This window comes from Myotis myotis, unplaced genomic scaffold, assembly GCF_014108235.1.
Source record: "Myotis myotis isolate mMyoMyo1 unplaced genomic scaffold, mMyoMyo1.p scaffold_m19_p_6, whole genome shotgun sequence".
In the NCBI taxonomy this organism is placed as follows: Eukaryota; Metazoa; Chordata; class Mammalia; order Chiroptera; family Vespertilionidae; genus Myotis; species Myotis myotis.
The window spans coordinates 33,015,934-33,024,177 of NW_023416368.1; positions in this window are offsets into that span (position 1 = coordinate 33,015,934).

The following is an 8,244-nucleotide window of genomic DNA, read 5'->3' on the forward strand; positions in this document are numbered from 1 at the left end:
GGTAGCTATCATGCGCACTGACAACCAGGGGGCAGACGCTCAATGCACAGGCATGGAAACATGGAACAGATTGATGAATCTCAGAGGGAAGAGAAGAGGGGGGAGGGTGGGAAGAAATTAACCAAAGATCTTATATGTATACTAGAGGCCCAGTGCATGAAATCCGTGCACAGGTAGGGTCCCTAGCAGCTGCCAGCCACTGGTGGGGCCTCCCTTCCCCAGCTTCCAGCTGGGGCCTTCCTTTGTTCCATGCTGCCCCCTGGTAGTCAGCACATGTCATAGTGAGTGATGGAACTCCTGGTCGGTCAAACTCCCAAGGGGACACTTTGCATATTAGGCTTTTATATATATAGACTAGAGGCCCGGTGCAGGTGGTGTCCCTCGGCCTGGCCTGCGGGGATCGGGCTGAAACCGGCAGTCCAACATCCCCCAAGGGGTCTCAGATTGTGAGAGGGTGCAGGCCAGGCCAAATTAATTAGCTTATCTGTTTTTACTTATATAAACACGTTCTTGTAATTAAAATTAAGTATGTATGAAAAGTTTAATTTCACAGAAAAGTTTTCTATGCTATTACAGTAATTTTAAATTGATGTTGAATAGGTCTAGTAAATGCGTAAATTCACCAGTCACCATGAGTTAACAAATGCACACGGGTGGGGCATGGCTTAGTGCTCAGAACATAGGCCCTCACGCATTAAAACTGCTGCAGAAAGTCAAGCCACCTGACAACAGAACCAATTACTGCCCACAATGTGGTGTGATCACATGCTAATCTTTCACCAAACATTGCTTATGAGCATTGACTCTTGGATTTAAATATGTAGACTATAGTTGTAGCTATGAAATATTTATTTATGTCAGCGAAATTACTATAGTGTTTTTTCCAACATATGGCCTATCCGCTAAAATTTGCTAAAAACAACAGTGACTTAATAACAAAAAAAATAACCTGTTAATTTAATTATAAGCAAATCTTGGTTAAAAGCATTTTAAAATTAACAGGGTGTTAATTTTCACATATGATATAGGGACCAGAAATTTTGTCCATTAAATCTGAAGTCTGTTAAATTGAGGTCCACAAAATTGAGGGTTTATTGCACTTTGAAATTAGGCAAATCCTGGTCTCTAAATCAACCCTACCTTCTCAACCTAAAGCCAGCCCCCTTAGTTAACATTTTTTTAAAAATCTAAGAAGCCGCCCTAGCCAGTTTGGCTCATTGGAGTGTCAACATTCAGACTGAAGGGTCACGGGGTTTGATTTCAGTCAAGGGCATGTACCTTGGTTGCAGGCTTGATCCCAGGCCTTGGTGGGGGTTCATGTAGGAGGTAACCAATTAATGTGTCTCTCTCACGTTGATGTTTCTCTCTTTCTGTCTCTCCCCACTTCCCTTCCACTCTCTCTAAAAATCAATGGAAAAATTATTCTCAAGTGAGTATTAACAACAACAACAAAAATCCAAGAAGCCAAAGTAATCCCTTGCCTGTTACCTATTAACTCTTAATTATGTTGTAGCAGCTATGATTCACGTTTCCCAGGTGAGATAGGGCAAAAGATCAGGGAGACAGACTCATTGTTATAAGATGTGTGAGTTGGCAGGCCTTTTTTTAAAAAAAAAATTGTTCTGTCCCCTCCTTTGTTGACAAAGAGCTCAAAACAGCAGCATTCTGGGCCCATTTAATACAGGGGCTAACAGTTCTGTACCACCAGAGGGCAATACTATATAGTAGCTGATGCACATAATTTTGAATCCTCATGAAAGGGAGAAATGGAGTCAGCACTTGTAGAAAGGGGCAGGAGGCAGACACCAGGATTGTGGAAAGGTCCCTGGGTTATGGGATGGAGGACAGCGAGGAAAGCATCTATGAGATTCATGCCCCACTCAATCTCCCTTGCAATTGTTCCAATGGCTAAGTCGGCCTGTATTTTGTATTTTTCCTACAGGTATAAAAGGTCTCCAACTGAGCCCAGGCCGAGTGGCTCAGTTGGTTAGAGTGTCATTTGTGCACTGAAAGGGTGCAGGTTTGACCCCCGGTCAGGGTGAATATGGGAAGCAACCGATTGCTGTTACTCACATTAATGTCTCTCTCTCTCTCTCTCTCTCTCTCTCTCTCTCTCTCTCTCTCTCTCTCTCTCTCTCTCCAATAAAAACATATCCTCGAGTGAGGATTTTTAAAAAAGTGTCCAGCTGTAAGATCCAACTACAGGAGGTAAGGAAAAATTGAGCTGAAATTTACGTTCACAAAAACATTCAAAATGTGTGAAGCTGTTACAAAAGGAAGACAATGAAAAACATAGAAATAAAGAGAGGTGGTGAGAGGACAGAGCCCATTTTGTTCTCTGTAGAGCTGGGGGCCTATAAGAATCTATAGGAAAACAGCAGTTTCTCTAGCAATACCCTGTGGTTTCCTATTAAAACCCAGAGTGGTGAGTTCTGTTTCCTCAAATGGGGAGCTAGCTCTTTTCCAGACCCAGCTTGTAGGTGAAAATAACTAAAAAAGAAGACAACTGTATATCTTTCTGTTGACATTAAAGAGCAACCAAGGATTTCTAGATGCAAGATCTCAGAGAGAAGGAGAACCCAGGAATCTGAACCCAATCTTTGGCATCCCTTTTCTCCTTGAGATATTTGCCAATTCAGACTTTTTAGTGGAATAGCTCATCAGAAAGTGGCAACTGAGAAGCTGAGCAGAGCTTGTGACAACTTCTCACCAGGTTGCAGAAATAAAAATTGGAGTCTGAGGCTTGCCAATCAGGAAAGGTTATGATGAGCATCTCAGGTTTCCAGTTGGATGTCAAAGATCTATAACCTAGAACAGTGATGGCAAACCTTTTGAGCTCGGCGTGTCAGCATTTTGAAAAACCCTAACTTAACTCTGGTGCCCTGTCACATATAGAATTTTTTTGATATTTGCAACCATAGTAAAACAAACATTTATATTTTTGATATTTATTTTATATATTTAAATGCCATTTAACAAAGAAAAATCAACCAAAAAAAATGAGTTTGCGTGTCACCTCTGACACGCGTGTCCTAGGTTCGCCATCACTGATCTAGAATAAGAGAGCCTTTGCCCAGACTTCCTAGAAGGCAGGTCCAGGGACAAAAGCTTGCATGCTGACACTTTCCTAGGAAACACAGTGGCAGGTAAATTGTAGTAAGGAAGAAAGGAGAGTGAGTTAGAGCAGAAAGCTGTGTGTGTGTGTGTGTGTGTGTGTGTGTGTGTGTGTGTGTGTGTATTCCCCTACTTTTTGACATAACAAGATACCCGGGTTCATCTTGTATACTTTCTGCCCCAGAACAAAGGAGTCCTGGCTCCTTTGAGTAGGAAATGGTATTAGAAGCCAACATCTGGGTGCTAGATGTGCTTATTGCTACAGGGGTGCCTTTTCTTCTTGGCCCTTTCAGCAAATAGAGCTGAGATACACACACACACACACACACACACACACACACACACACACACACACACATTTTTTAGAAATGAGTTCACACCAATACCTCCAACCCCAGTTCACACCCATAGTATTCTTTCTTGCCTTCCTCCATTCCATATTATATCTCCCTTCTTCCCACAGTCAGAATGCTGGCTCCCAATAACATTAACACTTTACTTATTTGATAAAACCTATAATAAATCCAAAATTGTTTTAGAATAGACTTTCCTGTACCACTACAAAAAACAAATTCAATAAAAATGGTTCAGGATTTGTTTGTAATTCTTCCCTGATTTACTTTCTCAGCATAGACTGAGAGTATGAAATACTGAGTTTATAAATAAAGTGGATTACCTCTTTGTTGCCTTTATTATGGTATTCATTTGAAATACAGTTGGGGCCATTGGTTTCAGTTTGAGTTCAGTTTTAGGAATTTTCTTCTTGCCCATTCTTATAAATGCAATTTCAGTTTTTGAATATGTAGAACATTAACATGCTTTCAATAGCCAAAAGTGTGCAAAATATATATACTCAAAGAAATGTCTCTGTCTTCCTTTCTTTCTTTCCCTCACTCCTTATAGGTAACTATCTTCGTTATTTTCTATTTGTAGACATGTGTGTATGCTATGTTATTTTTCCTTCTTTCTTACACAAAATGTAGCAAACTATGCTCATTTTCACTTTGCTTTTTTTCACGTAATAGCTCCTGGAAATCACTCCTTAATCAATTCATAGAGATCATCCTTCATTTTTACAGCGTATAGTACTTATTGTGCATATGTATCATAGTTTATTCAACCAATTTCCTTTGCTTAAACATTTAAGCATTTGCCAATATTTTGTAATTACAAATAATAAAGCAATGAATAATCTTGCAAGGCATGTATTTTCATATTATTGGGGTGCATTTTAGGGTAAATTCTAAAAGCAGAATTGCTTGGTTACAGGTAAGTGCAGAGAGTTTTATTAAATATTGTGAAATTCCTCTCCATAGAGCTGTGCCAGTTTGTACTCCTACCAGTTATGTGAGAGCCTGTTTCTTACAGCTTTGCCAACAGAGTGTAGTTTCAAGCTTCTGAACTTATGCCAGTCTGATAAGTTAGAAATGATATTTCGGTATAGTTTTTTTTTGTACTTTTCTTATCAGTGAAGTTAAACATCTGTTCACATTTTAAGTGCCATTTTTAGATCTTTTTGTTAAATATTCATATCTTTAGTGCATTTTTTAAAAAAGGACTTTTAATCCGTCCCCCTCAATTTTCAGGGTTATATATGTTCATATATATATAAATATATATATTCTGAAAATATAAATATCTGCTATGGACTGAATTATGTCCCCCAAGTTCATATTGAAGCCCTAACCATCAGTGAGGTCATAAGGATGGGGCCCTAATCCAATAAGATTAGTGTCCTTATAAGAAGACACATGGGAGAGTGCTTGCTTGCTCCCTCTTTCTCTTTCTCTACATACACACACAGGCACAGAGGAAAGGTTCTGTAAGGATAACTGGCCATGTGCTCTGGGAGAGAGCTTTCATTAGACACTGAACTGTACCAGAACCTTGATCTTGGACTTTTCAGTCTCTAGAACTGTGGGAAAATTCTATTATTTAAGCCACCTGTCTATGGTATTTTGTTATGGCAGCAGAAGCAGTTTAAGACAGGGATATTAACTTTTATCTGTGTGATATTTTGCTAATATTTTCTTCCAGTTTGTAATTTGACTTTCTTTTTTAAAAAAAATCTTTGTTGAGAGTATTACAGATATCCCCCTTCCCACCCCCATTATCCCTCTCCACCAATTCCCACCACACCACAGGCCCTCACCACCCTATTGTCTGTATCCATAGGTAATGCATATATACATATAAGTTCTTTGGTTAATCTTCATTTAACTTCTTTATGGTGTTTTTTTCTTCGTCAAAAGTTTTGTTTTGTTTTTAATGTAGTCAAGGTAGGAACATTACAATAACTATCGCAGATAACTGTAGTCATTGTTCTCTGATTCTACACAATAGAAGTAAGAAATATCCAAATCTGTAGTGAATTTTTATAACAGTTTATTTGAGCCAAACTGATGATATATATTGGGGAACAAGATCACAAATGCTCTGAAGAATAACAGTTTTGTAGCTTCTTTTATGCATTTGAAATTAAGGAAGGAATGTAAAGAAGATTACATGGAGGTAGGGTGCGGGGGGAAACAAGGTGGGGATTGGATTGCAGGATGGTTAACCAGACTATGTGCTCTCATGAAGGTGGTTATTTCAAAAGTTGTGTTAACATAGATGCACAGAAACAATGGACAAAAATTGGTTAAGGCAAAGATAAATCTTTTACAAAGATGTTATCCTCAACAAAATCCTAGCAAATCGGATCCAGCAGTACATCAAAAAGATCATACACCATGACCAAGTAGGATTTATCCCAGGGATGCAAGGATGGTACAATATCCGCAAATCAATAAATGTGATACATCACATAAACAAAATGAGAGAAAAAAACCACATAGTCATATCAATTGATGCGGAAAAAGCATTTGACAAAATCCAACACCCTTTCTTGATAAAAACTCTCAGCAAGATAGGAATTGAGGGATCATACCTCAACATAATAAAAGCCACATATGACAAACCCACAGCCAACATCATACTCAATGGGCAAAAACTAAAACCATTCCCCCTAAAAACAGGAACAAGACAGGGATGCCCCCTCTCACCACTCTTGTTCAACATAGTACTAGAAGTACTAGCTGTTGCGATCAGACAAGAAGAAGAAATAAAAGGCATCCAGATTGGAAAAGAAGAAGTAAAACTGCCCTTATTTGCAGATGACATGATACTGTACATACAGAACCCTAAAGACTCCATAAAAAAATTATTAGACTTAATAAATGAATTCGGCAATGTAGCAGGATACAAAATTAATGCTAAGAAATCCATGGCATTTCTTTACACCAATAGTGAACTTACAGAAAGTGAAACTACAGAAGCAATCCCATCTACCATTGCACCAAAAAAATTAAAATACCTAGGAATAAACTTAACTAAGGAGGCAAAAGACTTATATGCCAAAAACTACAGGACGCTGAAAAAAGAGATAGAGGAAGACATAAACAGATGGAAGAATATACCGTGTTCATGGATTGGTAGAATCAACATCATCAAAATGTCCATACTACCCAAAGCAATTTATAGATTCAATTACCAACGGCATATTTCACAAATCTAGAACGAACGTTCCAAAAATTCATCTGGAATAAAAAAAGACCCCGAATAGCTGCAGCAATCCTGAGAAAGAACAAAGTAGGTGGGATCTCAATACCAGATATCAAACTGTATTACAAAGCCACTGTTCTTAAAACAGCTTGGTACTGGCACAAGGTCAGACATATAGATCAATGGAATAGAATAGAGACCCCAGAAATCGACCCAAACCACTATGCCCAATTAATAATTGACAAAGGAGGCAAGAGCATACAATGGAGTCAAGACAGTCTCTTCAATAAATGGTGTTGGGAAAATTGGACAGATACATGCAAAAAGATGAAACTAGACCACCAACTCACACCATATACAAAAATAAACTCAAAATGGATAAAAGACTTAAACATAAGACAGGAAACCATAAAAATACTAGAGGAATCCACAGGCAGCGAAATCGCAAACATATGCCGAAGGAATTTCTTCTCTGATAATGCTCCTAGGGCAATGGAAACTAAAGAGAAAATACACAAATGGGACTACATCAAAATAAAAAGCTTTTGCACAGCAAAGGAAACCATCAATAAAACAACAAGAAGACCCACTACATGGGAGAACATATTTGCCAATGATACCACCGATAAGAGTTTAATTTCCAACATTTACAGGGATCTCATGAAACTTCACAAAAGGAAGATAAACAATCCAATAAAAAAATGGGCAACGGACCTAAATAGACACTTTTCAAAAGAGGACATACAGAAGGCCGAAAGACATATGAAAACATGCTCAAAGTCATTAATTATACGAGAGATGCAAATCAAAACGACAATGCGTTATCATCTCACACCTGTCAGAATGGCTATCATCAACAAATCAACAAACAACAAGTGTTGGAGAGGATGTGGAGAAAAAGGAACCCTTCTGCACTGCTGGTGGGAATGCAGACTGGTGCAGCCACTGTGGAGAACAGTATGGAGCTACCTCAAAAAACTAAAAATGGAACTCCCATTTGACCCAGTGATCCCACTACTAGGAATATATCCCAAGAAACCAGAAACGCCAATCAGAAAGGATATATGCACCCCTATGTTCATAGCAGCACAACTCACCATAGCTAAGATTTGGAAACAGCCTAAGTGCCCATAAGCAGATGAATGGATTAGAAAACTGTGGTACATCTACACAATGGAATACTATGCTGCGGTAAAAAAAAAAAAAAAGGAACTCTTGCCTTTTGCAACAGCATGGATGGAACTGGAGAGCATTATGCTAAGTGAAATAAGCCAGTCAGAGAAAGATAAATACCACATGATCTCACTCATTTGTGGATTATAGAGAACAACATATACTGATGAAAAGAGACAGATCCAAAGACTGAGAAACAGCGATCAGGCTATCAATCCCCAGAAGGAAAGTAGGGGAGGGCGGGGGTAAGGGGAAGAGATCAACCGAAGGACTTGTATACATGTATATAAGCCAAACCAATGGACATGGACAACAGGGGGATGGGAGCATGAGTGTGCGGGGCGGGGGATGGGGGGAGGTTGGGGGTTAATGGGGGGGATGAGGACACATTTGTAATACCTTAACTAATAATAA